This window comes from Oreochromis niloticus, linkage group LG17, assembly GCF_001858045.2.
Source record: "Oreochromis niloticus isolate F11D_XX linkage group LG17, O_niloticus_UMD_NMBU, whole genome shotgun sequence".
Classification (NCBI taxonomy): Eukaryota; Metazoa; Chordata; class Actinopteri; order Cichliformes; family Cichlidae; genus Oreochromis; species Oreochromis niloticus.
The window spans coordinates 20,515,220-20,535,570 of record NC_031981.2 but is presented as its reverse complement, the minus strand read 5'-3'; the positions used below and the strand labels follow the sequence as shown (position 1 = coordinate 20,535,570).

The 20,351-nt window shown below is 42.5% G+C and overlaps 3 long non-coding RNA genes across 4 annotated transcripts; 1 reads left to right on the top strand and 2 right to left on the bottom strand.

Moving 5' to 3' along the window:
- Positions 1–370: 370 nt before the first annotated feature.
- LOC106096468 (uncharacterized) lies at positions 371–6,631 on the bottom strand. Of its 2 annotated transcripts, none has more exons than XR_003214694.1 (9): positions 6,530–6,631; positions 4,598–4,753; positions 4,276–4,334; positions 4,019–4,157; positions 3,633–3,831; positions 3,275–3,320; positions 3,108–3,199; positions 1,290–2,330; positions 371–524 (listed from the first exon to the last, which is right to left on the bottom strand). It is a non-coding gene; the product is annotated as an uncharacterized LOC106096468 (long non-coding RNA). The 2 variants fall into 2 exon arrangements; XR_003214695.1 differs by lacking the exon at positions 371–524 and having other exon boundaries at positions 1,516–1,612; positions 1,855–2,330; positions 6,530–6,629.
- Positions 6,632–9,475: 2,844 nt separating this feature from the next.
- LOC109195003 (uncharacterized) lies at positions 9,476–10,594 on the top strand. Its single transcript, XR_003214696.1, has 2 exons — positions 9,476–9,580; positions 9,661–10,594. It is a non-coding gene; the product is annotated as an uncharacterized LOC109195003 (long non-coding RNA).
- LOC109195004 (uncharacterized) lies at positions 10,210–10,742 on the bottom strand. The gene is made up of 3 exons (XR_002056690.2): positions 10,698–10,742; positions 10,560–10,622; positions 10,210–10,475 (listed from the first exon to the last, which is right to left on the bottom strand). It is a non-coding gene; the product is annotated as an uncharacterized LOC109195004 (long non-coding RNA).
- Positions 10,743–20,351: the final 9,609 nt, after the last annotated feature.

Genomic DNA, 20,351 nt, shown 5'->3' with positions numbered 1-20,351 from the left:
GGTTTCCTGTCTTGTGTGTGTGTGTGCGTGCGTGTGTGTGTGTGTGTATTTGTGTGCATGTGGTACCCTCACCTGGTGCTGCTTGGTCATGGACTGGCAGACCTATCTTTTATGATTTCAACATGCAATCCACTTGTCCACAATTCCAATCCACAATTCCCAATCCACTTGTCTTCAGATTCCTACATCACTTCATGTGGTTACAAGTCCAGACTCTGTATTTTTTCATTTTTAACTTTTCACTGCGAATTTGGCAGTTTTCTTCTCATGTGCCTCAGATTCCCTTGTTATACCAGCCTGCTTTTCCTTAATCATGGACACAAACCTGTGAAAAATCTCTCTGGTGGATTCCCCTAGCATGCTGTTTGTCGTGGTGTGTGGAAAAAGCGGACTCGAGCGCAGATCTCCTTGCAATGAGACAGTGAATTTATTTACAGAGTGAAACAATAACAGTCCAGTGAAATCCCTCGGCCGTGGCTCCCCGTGGTCCATTCACCCAGCTCCCGTGTTCTCCTCTCCACCTCCTGGTGCGAAAGACAAAAAAGGAGTAAACAGCAATCCGAAAGCGAGTTGGAAAGAGCACACGATCAAAACACTACTAACGAGCTTAGTCTAATGATCCAGCGCTGACTGAAGCCTGGTCACCGTGTTAAATACACCGGGGTCAGACGGTGGATAATTCACGGCAGCTGGTGAATGTTAATTAATCGGCGGTGTGCCGAAGCGCCAAACGGAGCTACTTCCGGGTCGGCGGACCTGCCTCCGGGGAAGCGCGGCTCCATCAAAATAAACACAAACATAAATGATCAGGTGGCCCAGCAGGGCTGGTCAGACCATGACAGCACCCCCCCCCCTTAACGGGAGCCTTCCGGCGACCTACCAAATTTGTCCGGGTGCCGACGGCGGAATTCTCTCACCATGCCATCATCAAGAATCGTGGACCGTGGCACCCAAGAGCGCTCTTCCGGACCATACCCTTCCCAATCCACCAAAAATTGAAAGCCCCTACCGCGACGCCTAGCATCCATAATACGTGTTATGGAGTAAGCTGGCGCGCCGTCGATAATCCGGGCTGGTGGTGGGGCCCTGGAAGGTGGGCATAACGGACTGGTCCGGACCGGTTTCACCTGAGACACATGAAACACATTGTGAATACGCATAGTGCGAGGGAGGGTCAAACGCACAGTCACAGGATTGAGGACCTCTTGCACAGGAAACGGGCCGACGAATCTAGGAGCAAGTTTCTTAGACTCAGTCCGCAGTGGGATGTGTTTAGAGGAGAGCCATACCTGCTGCCCGACACGGTAAACAGGAGCCGGAACGCGATGGCGGTCCGCCAGCTTCTTATTCTGCTCTGCTGTCCTGAGTAATGCCGCCCTGGTAGTCCGCCATGCCCGTCGGCAACGCCGCATGTGATGTTGCACTAAAGGATCCCAAGGTTGGTATCCCAAGGACGCCTCGAAGGGAGACACCCCTGTGGCTGTCGAGGTGCTAGCGTTGTGGGCATACTCCACCCAGGCCAAATGCTCGCTCCAGGAGGACTGGTTGGAGGAGGCAACGCACCACAACATCGCTTCCAGCTCCTGGTTAGCCTTTTCAGCCTGCCATTAGTCTGAGGGTGAAAACCAGACGACAAACTGACGCGGGCCCCCAGCTCAGAACAAAATTCCCTCCACACCTGGGAGGTGAACTGGGGACCCCGATCAGAGACAACATCTTGAAGAACGCCATGTAGCCGGAACACATGTTGTGTGAGCAGCTGAGCCGTCTCCAAGGCAGAGGGAAGTTTGGGCAAGGCCACAAAATGCGCCGCCTTGGAGAAGCGGTCAATGATTGTGAGTATGGTGGTATTACCTGCTGCGGGCGGCAGTCCTGTGACGAAATCCACGGCAATGTGCGACCATGGGCGTTTAGGGACGGGGAGCGGTCGCAGGTGGCCCGACGGTGGGGAGCTTGGCACCTTGTTTTGAGCAAAAATAGGGCAGGCAGCCACATATTCCCGGAAGTCCTTGGCGAGGGAGGGCCACCAAAACAGACGCTGGAGGAAGCTAAGGGTGCGATGTCGACCCGGATGGCAGGAGAATTTTGCCGTATGTACCCAATGGATCACCTTGCCCCGAACGGCCACAGGGACATACTGCCGGCCCACCGGGCCAGACCCAGGGTCAGGGTCCTGCTGCAGGGCGTTTCTGATCAGCCCCTCGATTTCCCAGGTGACCGCCCCGACGATACAGGAAGCAGGCAGGATGGGTTTGTCTCTGTCCTCTGCATCCCCCACCGGTGAGAATTGACGTGAGAGGGCGTCGGGTTTAGTGTTGCGTGAGCCTGGCCTGTAAGTGATGACAAGGTTGAAACGGGTGAAAAACAAGGCCCACCTGGCTTGTCTGGCGTTGAGGCGTTTAGCCGCTTGAAGGTAGGCCAGGTTCTTGTGATCCGTCCAAACGAAAACGGGGTGCATTATGTTGGGTTTATATTTTATTATTGTCATTTGTATTAAGAAACATGTAATCATTTGTGTTTAGAAGTATATAGTTGATGGCATATTGAAAGAAGGTCTCATCCCAGGAGGTCTGTAACAACTCTGTGTAGCATGAAGAGGGGAGTGCGTTCACTCCTCTTCAGAGTGTTCTGGCATAGATCACACACCTCCTAGGAGAGGTCGTATCTTTTCTTGCTGATATATGGTATAGCAAACACACATATATCTGTTTTAGTCTAAGTGCCTTTTGTTTAGATGGACCGCTAGACTCCTGGCACCAGCTTTGGGGAGTCTTCATGGGGTCATATCTTGACCCCACACACACACACACACACACACACACACACACACACACACACACACGGTATTCTTTGTCCACATGTATACATCATATGTTAATGACCCTATGCATATTCATGTAACCACAATAAAAGGAGTGCTATGGGGAACCTGGCTGAGAGTCTGATGGAGGTCAAGTGGGTGGAACGACACTTGGCTCCAGGCAGGTCTCCCTCATGCATGAGTACTACAAAGAACTTTGCCTACTTGTGTCTTGTTTCTGCTGTGTAGCAAATTGTCCTGAACGTTCCAGCGAGTAGGTTTATGCTATAAACCTATCACATTATACCTCGATGGAAATCCATGCTTCTGTACAGCCTCAAGCAAGAACGTCAGTGCTGTAGAAGCCTTGTTGTTGTTAGCTGCTTTCAAGTACAAGATCTGAAAATAAAGAGCCATTATGGAAGTACTAGTACTAGCATCACATTTTCTGCTATTTTAGTGAAGAATGCAAACCTTCCTTGAGAAGCCATCAACAACACCAAACATCACAAGTCCATATCTGTAAAGAGACAAAGACACAGTCCCTAAGACTTCAGCCACTGAGTATAATTAATTAATTGCATTTTTCACCAATAATCAAAATATAAAACATTACAAGTTAGGACTTGTCAAATTTGAAAGTGGATCACACATTTCTAAATGCATGCAAAGGCTGGTGAACTTCTCTTAATCTGTTAGAATTTAGAGAAACTGCTAACTTGGTGGTAAAGTAATGGCGTAATGTAAAATACAGTTTTTGCATATGCATGAATGAGTTAAATATTAATGAGCCCAAATGTGCCCTATGACTATTGAGTTATGTTAAACTTACCTAATTAACTTATAGTTGGTGTCAATGTGGAGCAGTGACAGAGGACCAGGAACACTGTATGTCCTTCTAATAACACATCCAAGATTTGCCATCCTTTCAAGGATTCCAGCACTGTCAACACGACGCATGGAATCCCATACTCTGTTCCACTGCACCCTGTGGCCCAGTGCCCTGAGGCGGCCTTTAACCATTCTGTAGCCTAAAAAGACATCCCATAGTGAAACAATTACAACAGCACATTGGAAGGCACTTATAGTACAGTAAATCAAACTACTAACTAATCATGACATTCAGCTAGTGTTATTCATGTAAATATGAAAGGTTGCTAGCAAGAAAAATAAAATAGAATCTTATTACCAGCATTATTTTTTACATGAATAACTAACCCAGATCTTTCGATTCCTGTTTTATGGCTGCAATTAAGTTGTCAAGTTCATCATCTGATAGTGAGCTGTAGGTTGCCGTTATTGAGAGGCCCCACTCTTCCATTCTTCGTCGGACTGTTTTCTGCGATATGCCCAAAAGCTTGGAGATACAAGAAACGGAGAGGTCCATCTTTAGTAGATCTTTGAGGTGGTCTTTGGAAACATAGAGCTTTGCCCTCCCCCGTTCACCAGCTGAGCTGTCAACAACAATGGCAGACCTTCTTGTATCCATATTGGAATGGATGAGGCAGATGAGGTGGTGAAGAGCTTCAACTACCTAAAAAATGGTTGCATTAAAATATTTAGTTGGATGGAATCCTAGAATTCAGTCTTACCATTTTAGTAACATTATTCTTATCCCCAATCTTTATATTGAAACACAGAACAAAATTTCATCTTGGATTTAACAAAGCAATGGATGACAGGTTTATTTGTATAGCATAATTACTACACTGTAAAATTAACATTATAAGATACATAAGAATGGCATATATTGAAACGATTTTTAAAGGTAACCAAAACTAAATCAAATAAACCTACCAGTGATGGAACATTAATATGAGCAGAAAGAGAACAGACTAGAGTTGATGCGTTCACGCAGAGGAACTCAATATGATCAAGGTCCAAGGGCTGCTGTTGGTAGGACTGCACCAGCCTATTTTGAAGGTTTTGGAAAACATGTCTTCCTAAAGCCACCTGAAAGAAGAAAAAATTTATGGAATTACTGATATCATATGAAGTGCATTGAAGGAACAATGAAATGTCAAACTGCGTAAAACTCAAGAAAACCAAATAATATTCTCATGAAAATCTTTTTATTTTGCAAATGTGCTCATAAGCATGTTGGCACTCCATGTTTGAAGGTTGAGAGAGTCATTCAGCGCTGTATTTGAAATATTGCAGGGACACAGAGTGCAGAGGGGTTTTTTGCAGCATGCTTACAAACACACGATAATGGTTAGATTAGTCTCTGTCACAGTCTGGCGGGGGCAGACTGTATGAATTGAAAAAAGGACCCAAAACGCAGACTCCAAGGAACAGGGAGCAAAACATGAATGATAACAAAAAGAGAGCCGTTTCATGAGGCTGGTAAAAGGTACAAACAAAAGGCAAGGCAAACTTAAGCAAAATTAACACAAACCTAAGCTGGGAAATCTAAACAAACAATAAGAAAAACCTAGACAAGAAACTTGGAGGCGAGGCGAGGCGAGGCGAGGCGAGGCATGGCATGGCATGGCATGGCATGGCATGGCATGGCATGGCATGGCATGGCATGGCATGGCAAACATGGCGTGGACAACAGACGACCGGACAAACAATGAACAGAAACACACAGACTAAATACACACAAGGCTGATTAGGGGAAGTGGAAACACACGGGGAAACAGCTGACACTGGTCTGACATAATGAGACAAAGGAAGCAAAGCTGACTGCACTGACATAGGACATAGACTTTCAAAATAAAACAGGAAACATGAGACGCAGACAAGACAATATAACCTTGACAACATAAGACACGCAGCGTGAAACACAAAGGGCAAAAGGAGACTAAAACACAGGGGTAGAAGACACAAGGGGAATCTAAATAAACAAATGAGCTTAGATAACCTAATGAACTAAAAAATAAACCATAAACATCAAAATAAACTAAAACTCAAAATGCTGGGTCCACAGACCCAGGAACGTGACAGTCTCTGGGTTAGGGAACAAGATGCCCTGAACTGGGCCTTAGAATCAGCATCTGTTTTTATTGTCACAGTATATAAACTGTAAAGCCCGTTTCAGCATTATCCTTTTTGGGAAGCTGGTTCACACAAAAGGCTGGCACTATAAACTTGTAATTTTAACTGCTGAAGCAAATTCAATCTTTTTAAATCTTTTTCTCCTGAATTCCTTCTTCAGTTTTTGAACACGACACATCCAGCAAAGCAAATATCAACAGACATTAGCTTACTGACACCAGATAGACACTGCACTACAGTTACTACAGAAGCATTCTTGGTCAATCTGGTACTGTATGACAGAGTATTTCTTAATGTCACTGCCTATAAGCTGTCATAAATCCCAAAACGCTCACTGAAGCTAGGTCCCCTAACTTTCAGTAGCTGCTGAAAGTTGTTGTATACAGTAATTACTGTAGTATTACTCTAACACAAACTCGGGGGTGACCTGGGACCAGTGCTAAGGTCAAGTCAGAGCATTTCAGTTCCAATTATTACCAAAACGACATCTCATCGGGATTAAACTTAAATCCAAACACATAATTCTCCATGATGCTGATGTTTAAGCAGACAGACTGTGCCACACAGGAGACTATTTGAACACATGCAACACTAGGGCTAATGTTGAGAGCCCTTTTTAAGCTAGCTTTTGGCACCGTGAAAAATTACAGTGTAGTAACCGAACATGATATTCAAAAATATATGTCTGGACAATTAGCTTGTTCCAGTAAACCATAAATTAAAGCTTACCTGCACCGCAGAAGCGCCACCGCCGTTCTCCATCTTCAAACTGTGTTACCCTTCCAGGACCTGAAGGTCCGTAAAGCAACCCCCCCCCGACAGCCAAACCCATTAGCTCTCTGATTGGATTGTTTAATTTGTGATTGACATGACATTGACCAATCAGCTTAAAGGAAGAAAAATAGGGTCAAAATTCACACTTGTAACTTGCAGGGTTTTTTTTGGCTAAGTCCACACACAAATCTTTTTTACGCACACTCAAATCTTTTTTACACATACAAATCTTTTTTACGCACACTCAAATCTTTTTTTACACATAAAAATCTTTTTTACGCACACACAAATTCTTTTTACACATACAAATCTTTTTTACACACACACAAATTTGTTTTACGCATACAAATCCTGATTTACAAGTACAAAACTGATTTAGAAGTACAAAATATTTATGACCACATTTTGAGCCCATATAACCCTGATAAGATATATAGCACTCAGAAATATGTGTTTCCTTGAATGCATCATAGTTTTCCCTTATCGTAGTTTTCTCGGGTGGCAATTTAATTTTCGGGTTTTCCCTGAGGTATCACCTGTAACCTGGCATGTGGTCGAGAAGAAGTATTACCAGAGGGAGAGAAGGGAAGCAAGCAAGGAAAATGTCCACGTTGCTGTGAAGCACGTTTTGTCAAGTTGGCAGGGAAGGAGAATTTTCTGTGGATATGTGAAGAAAATTGCTGTTAGGGGTGAATTGCAACAGAGTACCTACCTCGAGGGAGTTGGAGTGTTCCTCGGGCTTTTTCCTGAACTATTCTGTTTTTTTATGGCGTTATTTTATTCCCTCTATTCTGAGCGCAGATAATTAAATTTTGAAAGCACAAATGTTGCATGTTGATGAGAATATTATTTTTAGCGAACTAAATTCATTTCTGCGTGTAAGAAATGTATTTCAGTGTTTGCGATTATTCATATACACACAATATCAGCCCGCCTTGCTCAGTTGTTGGCATTCGCTGTTGGTCAGATCCCTGCTCTGCGTGCTCACAGACATCTGCGGACCTGGGCCCTGTTTCAGAAAGCCGGTTTAGTGCAAACTCTGAGTAAGTATACCCTGAGTTAACGAAAACTCTGGGTCTTCGGTTTCACAAAGCGAGTTTAGATTAATTCTGAGTGAGTTACTCTGACGACACACTCCGTGAAGCTAACCTGCCCCCTAGCAGGTTTACTTCAACTAACCCTGACTTTCTCCGCCTCTTTGTCGGAAACCTGACTGTAGGAAGTGTCAGACATGGCGTGCCCCTTCCTTGAAGAGCCAGTTGATGTTGAAGCCCAAATTCTCCACAGAGCTCTCCGCCGGGAGAGAGTGATTAGAACGCGTTTGGACAGCTTATCATTTCCTGATGATTTTCTGTGTGAACATTACCGTTTTTCAGCACAATCTATAATTTATTTGAATAACATCCTCAGGCCTTATATTGCTCATGTGACACATCGCGGACATTCTCTCAGTTCTGTACATATTATTTGTATTGCACTTCGTTTTTTTGCAAACGGGAGCTTTCTGTATAATATTGGTGACGCTGAGCATGTTTCCAAGGCTACCGTCTGTCGGGCAGTCAGGAATGTTACAGTTGCACTGAAACGTCTCCTGTACTTGTTTGTGGTGTTCCCCGGTCATAGACCACAAGATATATCAAAGAGGGATTCCACAAAATTGCAGGTATCAGGATGAACAAAACTTAATTCATGATGTGGTGATACTTGAACTACTACTTAAATTTTACATTTATTTTCAAGGTTCCCAGGTGTGATTGGCTGTATAGATGGCACTCACATTCCAATCATTGCCCCTTCAGTAAATGAAGGAGACTATGTGAACAGGAAGTCTTTCCACAGCATTAATGTACAGGTACATAGTTCCCTGTAGCCAGTGTTGGGAAGGTTACTTTTAAAATGTATTCCATTACAGAATACTGAATACATGCCCCAAAATGTATTCTGTAACGTATTCCGTTACGTTACTCAATGAGAGTAACGTATTCTGAATACTTTGGAATACTTAATATATTATCATGCTGTTTACAACTACATGAATGTCCTATTGCTGTGATTTATTACTGTTACTGAAGGTCCGCGGCTCCGAAACGTAGTAAAGGGACCTCTGGCTAATACGGTGGGTTCCGTGTCGGGCTGGTAGCCGAAAACTAGCTTTACTTTGTTGTCTGGGTCAACTTTGCTTGCGGGAGACAGAGAGAGGCGTTGAAAGGCTTCTCCAACGGAACTTATTTTTTCCGGAGGAAAACACGAACACAGTGTACAGTTGAGTCTTAATAGCTTACTTACAAATGGGCTCCTCAGGCACTCTTCTTGGCTGCTGTGGTTATTATATTTACATGCTTCCAGCTCCCGTTTTTGCTCCGTGACAGCTCGGACTTTTCCTTTCTCTCCCTCCCTCGCTCACAGACACATAACAGGTATGGTAGTCCATTCTCCCTGCAGCACGGACTACACTGCCCATCAGGCTACATGCTTTAGAGCTATGCCTGTAGCATTCTGCCTTTTAGCTTAGCACAACAACAACAACAAAAAAGCGCTCTCTCACCCAGGAAACACGCAGAGAGAGAGCGTCACCCTGTAACCATGGCAACCGTAACGCTGCCGCCTGGAACAACAGAACGTAGCTGTCAAACAAACCCAAACAGTCCTGACCCGCGACAATATGAAACAGGGAAGTACCGCCGTGTAATCCATTTATTTCAACAAAGTAACTGTATTCTGAATACCACCTTTTTAAACGGTAACTGTAACGGAATACAGTTACTCATATTTTGTATTCTGAATACGTAACGGCGGTACATGTATTCCGTTACTCCCCAACACTGCCTGTAGCATTTCAAGCTAACAAATTATTTCATTATAGTAATGGATGCTAATTTGTGTTCTCTGCACTGTGAAGATCTGATGCTGCCAACATTATCACAAATGTGGAAGCCAAGTGGCCAGGCTCTGTTGATGACTCACGAATTTTTCGTGAATGTACACTGAGCACAAAATTTGGACATAGTGAGTTGAAAATACTTTAAAATATATAAAGACCAGTTGCTACAGGGACATTTGAACTGAAGTGTATCCTTCTGTCTTAGGAGAGTTCACTGGCTACTTGCTTGGTGATAGGGGGTATCCATGTTTACCCTATTTGCTTACCCCTTACCCTGACCCTGAACTGGGCCCACAGCAGCGATATAATCTGGCTCATTGCAGGACAAGAGCCAGAGCTGAAATGACTATCGGAATGCTTAAGGCCCGGTTCCAGTGCCTTCAAAGACTCAGGGTCACCCCAGAAAGGGCATGTGACATTATTGTGGCATGTGTGATTCTTCACAACATTGCCACAGTTAGAGGAGAACACTGTCCTTCTGAACCAAACATCAGCAGTGATCCAAACCATGAACATCCTGACCCTCCCACGGACATACAAGATGGAAGAGCAGTCAGAGACACCATATGTCACAATCATTTCCTTTGACCCATCACCTCAACATGTTGAAAGAAGAATAAACAGATTTTTTTGTTCAACTGGCTTTATTGGTCGCCTGTATTTCCTGTACACAAAGTATTAATAAGTTTATTATTATGTTGTTCAAACACTGAAATAATTCGTCCATCTCTGACCACTTCACCCACCCTTAACTGATGTTCTAGCAGTAAAATCTCAATCTTGGTCTTTTGGATCTGCTGCTTGAAGTGTTCCATTTCCAAGTCGCATTTTTTTATTTTCTTGATCAAATAGGTCTTGTACAGCTGCTTTACAGGGAGCTATTGAAACACAGAAAATAGCATTGACATTCATAGTACATGCCTACTTAGGTTGGTTGTAAATCAGTGCTGAACATCTTACTGTGGAAAGGTTTGTTGGAGAAGTGGCTGGACCCTCTTCCTCTGCATTTCCATCATCACTCTGTTAGAGACATAGAAAGTCCATGGTTTTATTATAGTACCACATTTTATTCAATTGTTATATTTTCCATTGTAAGATGTAAACCTCATAAAGTGTCTCTGTTGCTTCCTCCTCTGTAACAGCTGTCAATGTTTCTTCATTATTTTCCTGTAGTAAAGAAATTAACAACATTGCTGTTCTACTGTGAACTCATATGATCTGTGGAGTATTAAGAGTACTCACAACTGCATGTTGGTCTGGCTCAACAGGAGGCTGCACCAGATGCAGCACACCATCACCATCAACTGATAGAATATGAGGTTTACAGGTCACTTATAACTTACAAGGGACCAAATGGCAATTAACAAACATATACCAATCACCTTAGACTTCATTGTCATTATGCTCTCAAAGACAACCAAGACTGAGGGAAGGCAAAATCAGTAGGAAAATAACTTCACTACAAAATAATTCATTATGGTAAAGAGTTTATCAAATGAATGAGTAGCACTGCAAAGGTGACTGTGAAGAAAGGATGTATGCACATCATGTATTATTTTGAATTTACCTCTTATGTAGGCACTTGTGTCTTGCGGGGTTATTGACTCAGAGGATGTCCCCGCAGAGATGCCTTCAGCCACAGGGCGCCCACTGTTTTGGCTGAGGGCCAACTGCTCAGCCTCTGTGAGTGGTGGTGGTGGAGGACCCCCACCTGTTTTTTGGGCCTCCGCTTTTTTTCTGTTGATTGGCTATAACAGGTCACATTTGAGCATACAGAGTAAGCAAATATGTACCTGTAATGTGCTCAGATAATTTCAATAAGTGCTTACAGAAAGAAAATTAATGTAGCCTCTAACTGCAATTGATTTACATAGGACAAACAGACCAGGCACTATGGCTCATAATACAATTACACCTTACCTGTTTGGACTATATTTTTATATTTCATTTTTACTTGCTGCCAGGAACGTTTGGGGCCTGTTGGGTTGCACCTGCGCTCACATCACATCACATCACAAAATAAAATGTATGAAATGACGAATAAAATGAAATATAATAAAATAACGTGTTAAATGGGTGGAAATCCCTAGATCAATTTTTAAATTAACACTCACGCATTGACTCTGTCGGCTATGTTTTGCCATGCATGCTCCCTTTCTTTTGCAGCTGAGGCTGTGTTACTTTTTTTCCGCAAAATTTGCATGTTATCGGCATATGCTGCCATCAGAATTTCGGCCTCAAGCGCTGTAAAATACATTGGCCGCGCCTTCTTTCCCTCCGTCTCCATGGTGACTCGCTTAATCTGTGCTCCACTAATCAGGGCTTTATGCGCGTGCTTAACTTGGGGTTAAAGCAACTCCGCGTTGATTGAACTAATTGTTATCAGCCTTTCTGAAACCGAATATTCCGAGTTGGACAGTTCGGGGTTACTCAACCCTGAGTATCATTTTTAACTCTGAGTTTTCTAAACCAGCTTTCTGAAACAGGGCCCTGCTCTCAGTGTGTCGTTCACGCTCACAACATCTCTGCTTCGTGTGCGCTCAACTCTCTGTACACATAAGTTTTGGGGATTTTTTTTATTAATTTTTATTTATCTAATGCCAGACAGTCATAAAGCACATAGGTACATTGAGAAATGATAGTCTCTTCTTTTCCTTTTTTATAACAATTAGTAAACATAAATGACATAGATGGCATGATATCTCCCCCCAATAATTTAAAGGTGAATATGTTACAGAAAGATAGGTTAACCCATACAAAAAACAAAACAAGATAAAAAAAAACAACAACCAAACCAAAAAAAAACAACAACAACAATAAAGTGCTAGTGCTTATCCTTGTGGATTAATATTAACATTAATATTAATCAACATTAATTAATATCGATATTAATAGCTACTTGCTCCTCAGTCAAAGTAAATTGATAATGGTGGAGTATCTTAAATGAAGTAATCTTATGAGGTGGAACAGCCACTGCCGGAAATAGCAGGAGAGTTTGTGCACGGTTGTATGATGGACTACAAAGAGATTTCTCATGCTGGTAATTTTTCTAAGTATTTAAATAGTGATTTCCAGTGAGTAAAAAACATCTATCAGATGAGCCTCTGAGGGAGAATTTTATCTTCTCCAATTTCAGGAGTCCTGTAACCAGACATTGGTTAATGGTGGCTGAGATGATTTCCACAACAACAAAATTCTTTTTCAGGCAATAAGAGAAGCAAAGCCAGTAAGCTTAACATTTATTTGGTAATTTGGTGGTTTGCCAAAAATATGTGGAGTCGGAGTTAGATTTACACTTTATAAATCTTAAATTATTTTGAAGAATTTGATGCCAAAATTCCGACATGCCCATGGGGCATGCCCAACACATACAGTGGCTTGCAAAAGTATTCGGCCCCCTTGAACTTTTCCACATTTTGTCACATTACAGCCACAAACATGAATCAATTTTATTGGAATTCCATGTGAAAGACCAATACAAAGTGGTGCAGACGTGAGAAGTGGAACGAAAATCATACATGATTCCAAACATTTTGTACAAATAAATAACTGAAAAGTGGGGTGTGCGTAATTATTCAGCCCCCTGAGTCAATACTTTGTAGAACCACCTTTTGCTGCAATTACAGCTGCCAGTCTTTTAGGGTATGTCTCTACCAGCTTTGCACATCTAGAGACTGAAATCCTTGCCCATTCTTCTTTGCAAAACAGCTCCAGCTCAGTCAGATTAGATGGACAGTGTTTGTGAACAGCAGTTTTCAGATCTTGCCACAGATTCTCGATTGGATTTAGACACCAGACAGGTCAGGGATAAAGTTATTGAGAAATTTAAAGCAGGCTTAGGCTACAAAAAGATTTCCCAAGCCTTGAACATCCCACGGAGCACTGTTCAAGTGATCATTCAGAAATGGAAGGAGTATGGCACAACTGTAAACCTACCAAGACAAGGCCGTCCACCTAAACTCACAGGCCGAACAAGGAGAGCTGATCAGAAATGCAGCCAAGAGGCCCATGGTGACTCTGGATGAGCTGCAGAGATCTACAGCTCAGGTCGGGGAATCTGTATCCCTACTTCAACAATAAGCCAAATGGTACTGAGCCTTGTTTACTGGTCTTATTTACTCTTACAGAGTCTGCTACTTCCCAAACCTAGTAGATCAGTGAGCATGAATCTGATTAAACCTGTGATAATTCTGTACTGGAAGGCCCTAGGTCTAAGATTTTTGATACAAGCCCAAGATTCAGATATTGTAGCTGTTATACTTGGGATGAAGAACTCTTTATAAGATAGAGGGACACATGCCCAGGTTACACTTGCACATACCTGACATTGTTCTTCCTTCTTATTCTACCTGACGGAGACCAGTTTCAAAAGATAAGCTGCATACAGCCCTTATGTTTAGTGTAGGTTTAGTTCATTGTCAGGTCTGTGCCTGTCGCGTTTCCTGTTTTACTTTGAAAGTCTGTCTCATATCAGTGTTTCTAGTTTTGCTTCACTTGTCTCGTTAGGTCTAATTTTTCCCAGCTGTATTTCCCTCCCGTCTCCCATGCCCTGATTACTCCAGTGTGTATTTAGTCCCTGTGTTTTGCATGCTCTGTGTTGCGTCGTACACTCTCTTTGTGCTGTGTTTGAGGTTTTGGTTTGTTTTTGTAAGTGTTAATTTCCATGAAGAGTTTTTCCAGAAATAAAAGCTGCATATCTGAGAGTCCTGCATTCGGGTCCTATCCTGCCTGCTACACAGCACATCATGACACAGCAACCACACGAACAATTTGTCCAAACGTCCACACCTGCACCTGAAAGTTATCAGTTTATTCCAATGAAATGTAAACATCACTGGATTTATTATGTGTAAAATATCAGTTATTAAGAAGAGAAACTGCTCTTGCCTGCAAGGTTCTTCTATAGGATGTTCAGCTTGTTGGCTCTGGAGTTGACCAAAGGGTGCTTCATTATGAGCAACACTTCACATCTGGATTTCCACTGCATGGAGCACAAATTATTTTTAGGATCTACAGCATCAGTTAAAAATCAATAAATTTTGAGAAGTCAAGTCTCTGAGTCTTTGTAATGCTTTTTGTCTTTTCTTGGTGTCTTTAGGTGAGATCCAAAATGGAGTCTTGCTACTTCTGAGCTTTTTAGGACTAAACAACTGTCTTGGAGTTGGGCTCTTGGATTTTTTTTCTTTGTTGCTTGTCGCCTTTTTGCTTTGTTGCCTTTCTCTCATCACACTTTGCCAAAGGGCTTTTCCGTGTTAGAGACCTTTTCTTCTTTTTTGTCTGTGCCACTGGAGACTCGTAGCTAGTCCCAAGGGGGCATCTTCTTTTACTCTGTCTTTGTTTTTAGTTGTTCCTTCTGCTCTCAAACTGTCTTTATTTTTATCTGCAGGCTCTGCTTTGTTCAAGCTCATATTTGTCTGTGTCCTGTGTGTTCAAAGCGTTGTCTTTATCTGTAGTCTCTCTGTGTTGCCCATGTCCTTCATCAGCTATGCCATATGTCCTTAATGCTTCGTCTTTATCTGTAATCTCTGTCTGTGCTCTCTTTTCGTCTTCTGTTGTATCTTCTGCTCTCAAATAGTTTTTTCTTTAGCTGGGGTCTCTGTGGTCCTGGTTCATTTTTCGCTGCATCCTTTGTGCTCAATGCCTTATCTTTATTTGAAGTCTCTGTATGTTGCCTATTTTCATCTTCAACTATGCCCTTTGTGCTCAATCCTTTGTCTTTTTCTTTAGTCTCTCAATGTGCTCTCAATCCTTTCTCTGTTGTATGTTCTGCTTTGAAATTGCCTTTTTCCTTGGTTGCAGCCTCTCTCTGTGATCTATGTTCATCTTTGTCTATGTTCTCTGTGCTCATAGCTTTGATTTTGTCTGTAGTTTCTGTCTGCAGTTGACTGGAAGCTTCTTTGTCTCCATCTGTTGTGTTCACCAGGGGACCATTTTCATCTTTGTCTTCTTCATTATCTGTAGTCGCTGTTTGTATATTTTTTTAATCTTGAATCAATCGTTCTGTGGTCAAGGCATTGTCTTCATCTGTTGTCTCTATCTGCGTTTGGTTCACATCCTCAGTTGTTTCCTTTGGTCTAAGAACTTTTTGTATTTTTCTTTTGATTGTAATTCTTGCTAAGAGAATTTTAGGAGAATTCCAACATTTATACTTCTTTTTAAGAAGTTGAGTGGTACTATACAAGTGTCCTGTGTGTCTTCTTTCTCCATGGCTTTTCCTTTTTCTTCAGCATTATCTTTGTCTTTAGTGGATCCCAATATACCTTCTGCTGTAAGGCCAATGTGTTCACAATTATCATCACAATCTCCCTCTCCACTCTTCCCCTGGCAGCCTTCTTATGTGAGTGTTTTCCAGATGTGTTTCCTACTGTCAGGTCAATAAAGTAACTTCACTGTTACTTTCATCTTTGCTGCTGTCTGTGTCAGTGATGTTTGCTTGCTGTTAGGTCTTCCTTTTCACATTTTCTTGTCTTGTGGCATTTTGAGTAGACTTTCTTTGGTCCAGCGTATCAAGAAGAAACTACAGAATACTCAAAATAATAATACAAAACATCGGGTCACAGACCCAGGACCATGACACCCTGGTTTTAAAGGGAGGGGTGACTGTTTTATATCATCCCTCTAAAAGGATAGGAAGAAAAGACACTGTATCAAAGTGAAAACAACTCACAAAAGCGCTGACGCTGCTCCTAATAAGAGAGAAAGCTGGTTTTCCTAGGATGCCAGCATCTTAGAATAAGGCCCTCCATTTGTGTTGGCAAAAATGAATTGTGATGATTCACCAGGGTATCTGTGGCGGTACACAAAGCGTTGAAACCATACATGTTCCCCTAACAAAAGAGGAATAAGTGCATGACCAAATGTTTCTTTAGCCTTGTGCTCTTTTTCCTGTAAAAGAATCAGCAGCTAAATTATGATACACACAGTGATTAATGTTCCTGGTAAAAAAAAAAAAAAGGTTTAATCAGGAGTTGTGAAAATATTTCCTTAATGATTTTACTGATTATTCGCCGGCCATTACCATTCGCTTCAGCAGTGCTAACTTCCTCAACTGTCATATTTGATATGACCCCTCTTCTGTGCCCAGTTGTGCAGATGACAAATCCAGCTAGAAGACCATAGAACCACTCTAGGTTCTCAGTTGTGGGATTTTTTTCAAGCTCGACTATTGAGTACCATAGAAGTTGCACGGTAAGACACAAGGGATGGGGGAATATTGTCAGGAAGCGCTGTGTGCAGGCAGGGGATGAGGACTCAAATGCAGACTTCACAGAGGCAAAAATGGGAACTCAAAAACACTGCTTTATTGCAGGCTCAGAAATAATACAAAACCATGTCAAAACTAAACTGGGAGAATTCTAGGTGTACAGGGAGACACACAGCACGAGGGACAACGTGACACTGAGTCACAGAAACACAGGGCTTAAATATACTGGGAAATAACGAGGGGAATGAGACAGGAGGGGAGCACAGCTGGGAGAAATCAGACATAACGAGACCAAAGGGAAGCGAAACTCAATACATTCACGTAGGGACAAAGACCTTCAAAGTAAAACAGGAAATGTAACACAGATGCGGACTGACTAAGGGAAAACAGTGCAACAAAGAAACACAGAGACCAACATAAAGGAGGCACAGAGGGCAGCTAGCTTTTAAATACTCAGAAAACTAAACAGAATACAAGCGACCCAAACTAAGACACTAGACCATAGAATAAACTGAGGCAACAAAGATAACTTAGAACATGCATCATAATACAAAAACCCTGAGACACAAGAAACTCAAAACACTGGGTCAGGAGATCCAGGATCCTGACAAGTATATCCCTAATACTGCCAGTTTTTTCTGAATTGCTACTACTACACTATTCATCTCGTTGGGACACGATTTGCAAATCTGAATCACTCATTTACCAAAACTCTAAACACATTCTCAACCACAAAACACATTTAGCAGTGTGGTGCACTCGTACCCAATATGATGCACACAGGCTACAGAAGTTAAACACAACTAACACACTGTTTTCATCACTTACACACTACCACACAAAATTGAAAACACATGTTGCGATCTCCTCTTCTCCTTTTTGTATGCATGTGCTGCATTCCAGACACAGCATACATTCTAGTATAGAGTATAGAGTTTACTTTTAAAGTTTACTTACTTGAGACCTTGCCACACCCCATCATGTGATTTGTTGACATCAACTGACCCAAGATGTGAGTGAGGCATTAAGGTGTCTGGAGGTGTGAGTACTGTTGTGTGCACTTGCTTTTATTTTACAGCTTGGCAACAAGTAAAAGCGGCCATTGTTGTTTTAGGTCCCAACACACCACGACTCAGGCCTGCAACGTGGTGTTTGTTAACACAGAGAGACTGTGGCAGTTAAGGCGTGTGTGTCGGTGAGAGTGTGTGTGGGCCCACAATATTATTTAATTATTTGGTTTCACTTGATGTTAAATACTTTACCATTGCTCAACAAACTATTAATTTGACTTAATTTCTTTTGTGTTATTGGAACTTATCCTTACTAAAGTGGAGTTAAATTACAATTGACCTGCTTGTGTGTGGTTCATTTTCCTATCGTCTATTTTAACGCACATTTCCTATTACAAGCAGCAAAAAGGGAGTATCAGTAGTAATTACCAACAGGAACCCAGGGCCCCTCTCAATAGAACGTTGGATGGGTGTTACACTTGGCTGATAATGACCCACACCCATTGTAGGGAGTTTCCCTGTAATGCAACTCAGGTTAGAATAAATGACACTCAGACAGGTTTTACAAATTAACGTGCACACGGGTGAGAGCTCGAAGGAGACTCACACACTGGAGCAGTTGTCAGCCTTTATTTATACTCAAGCATGTTTGCGTCTCAGAAATATGCAGGAAGAGATAACATACAACTGTGCAGACTTCCTGCTGAGCTTGCACAGTGTGCAGGCTTCCTGTTGAGCTTGCACAATGTAACTTCTCTAGTAAAAAGAGCAAACACATCTAGAAAACCTTAAATGAAATGTACTTCTAAACATAAACATAATAAAATCTTTCAACATTCCCTCCTGTTGTTTGATCTTTTCTCCTATATATATATACATAACAACTCACTAACACTGTATCAGTCTATGGCCACTTGTAAAACATTTTTAGCCAGGACATCATTAATTAGTGGGTTTTGTGAATATGTTATATCCAAATGTCTATCTCATTATCATCTTCTTCATTCTGTGGTAGGGTGATGTAAGCATTAATTGAAGCAGTTACCATTTTTGACACCATGTTCTTCAAACAAGGTATGACGCATGAAGTGGAAAGACACAATAACAATAGTAGAACACCAACTAAAACAAGTCCTTTAATCAGCAGGGACTTCCAAGAGCCGCTTAACAACCACGTGAGCCAGTCTTCTGTGTTTGTAACATAGTCTTGTTGTTGTGCATCCCTGAGTTGTCTAAGTGTTTTCAGAGCATCAGTCATGTTGGATGAGTGTACATTATCTAGAATGTATGTGCAGCATGTGTTGTTAAAGAGGACACATAGTCCTCCTTTCTCAGCGAGAATCATGTCTAATGCTACCCTGTGTTGCATTACTGCAATGCGCAGAGCGTCAATTTCTTGATTCTGTTTGTCGTTGATTTTACATGAAGCGTTCAGAAAAAGTCCAAAACGGTAGTCCAACGTCTCGATACGCAGGGCATGTTTCCCAACTCCGACCCATGGGAACAGGGCATGTACCACTTTCTGTCCAGTGGTCCAGAGCTTGAAATCCTGGGGGACATCTGATCCCCAGATCGGGTCGTGTGGTTGGACTGCAGAGACGTCTCGTCGTTGTCGTCGAGGAATCGTAGCGTTTCCCACAGTTATTTTGAAGGTGTGATCTGATATGAAGATGGGAGCGCAAACTCCGGTCCAGCCTGGGGGTAGTAGGAAATAAGCACGTTGTCCACATAGCCAGGCCATTCCTTGCACCCAGTAAGTGCCGTTAGAGCGGTTGGCTGTGTTCACAGGGGCACCTTCTCCATTTCCAGTGATCTGATTACAATTAGTGGTGCTTCCAAGCGGTCTGTTACCGTTGTCTTGCCGGTAGCACATGGAGTGGTTCTTCCCTGGGGTTTGGTCCAAGAACACTGGGAAGTGAATGGATGTGTTCCGGTTCGTCACGTTGAAGTTGATCCAGAAAAGTTGATCACACGTTCCATTATCTAATCCAGCGTTTTCAGTGGTGATCAACTCATATTGTGGTAGTCCCGTAAACATACTAAACAGGTTAAGCGAGTGAATGGTAGAGCTTGTCTCATTAATGATGATTTTCTTATGTTGATAGCCAATGCCCGCGAAACTGGCAGTGCACTTGGCTTGTGTTTTATTCATGTAGTCTCCATAAAAGGTGGGATGTGTCGAGGTGCTTGGCATGTGGGAGCAGATGTAACATGCAGTGTTGTTAGGCTCTCCCTTAGTTCTGTCATGTACGTAGCGATACCATGCGTTATTCATCCATGGGTGAATGTGGTCTTGTGTCATGTCACGGAGGTGTGAGTTGTCATGTGTCCATCTTGTCTGCAGGTGGTGTTGTTCATCTTCTTTCTTTCGGGTGAGTGTTAATAAACTCACCAGGAGTGCAACACTAGCCACTAGGAGGACGAGCTTCTTCATGATGACCAGACACACCTGTGACCTCTGATGAGTAGACTACCGGCAAGAAGTAGAGGGCGGGGTGTACCCAATCAGCCCTCCCTTCACCAATAGATCACCAGGAGTTAGGGGTGTCGGCGTCTAAACGTCTAGGTTGTCACTCACTTATTTGCAGTGGCTTTGATGGATCCAGGACGGTCTTTCTGCTATTTTGCAGGCAGTTGGTGTGGTGAGTAGCACTTGATAAGGACCTTCCCACCTTGGTGAGC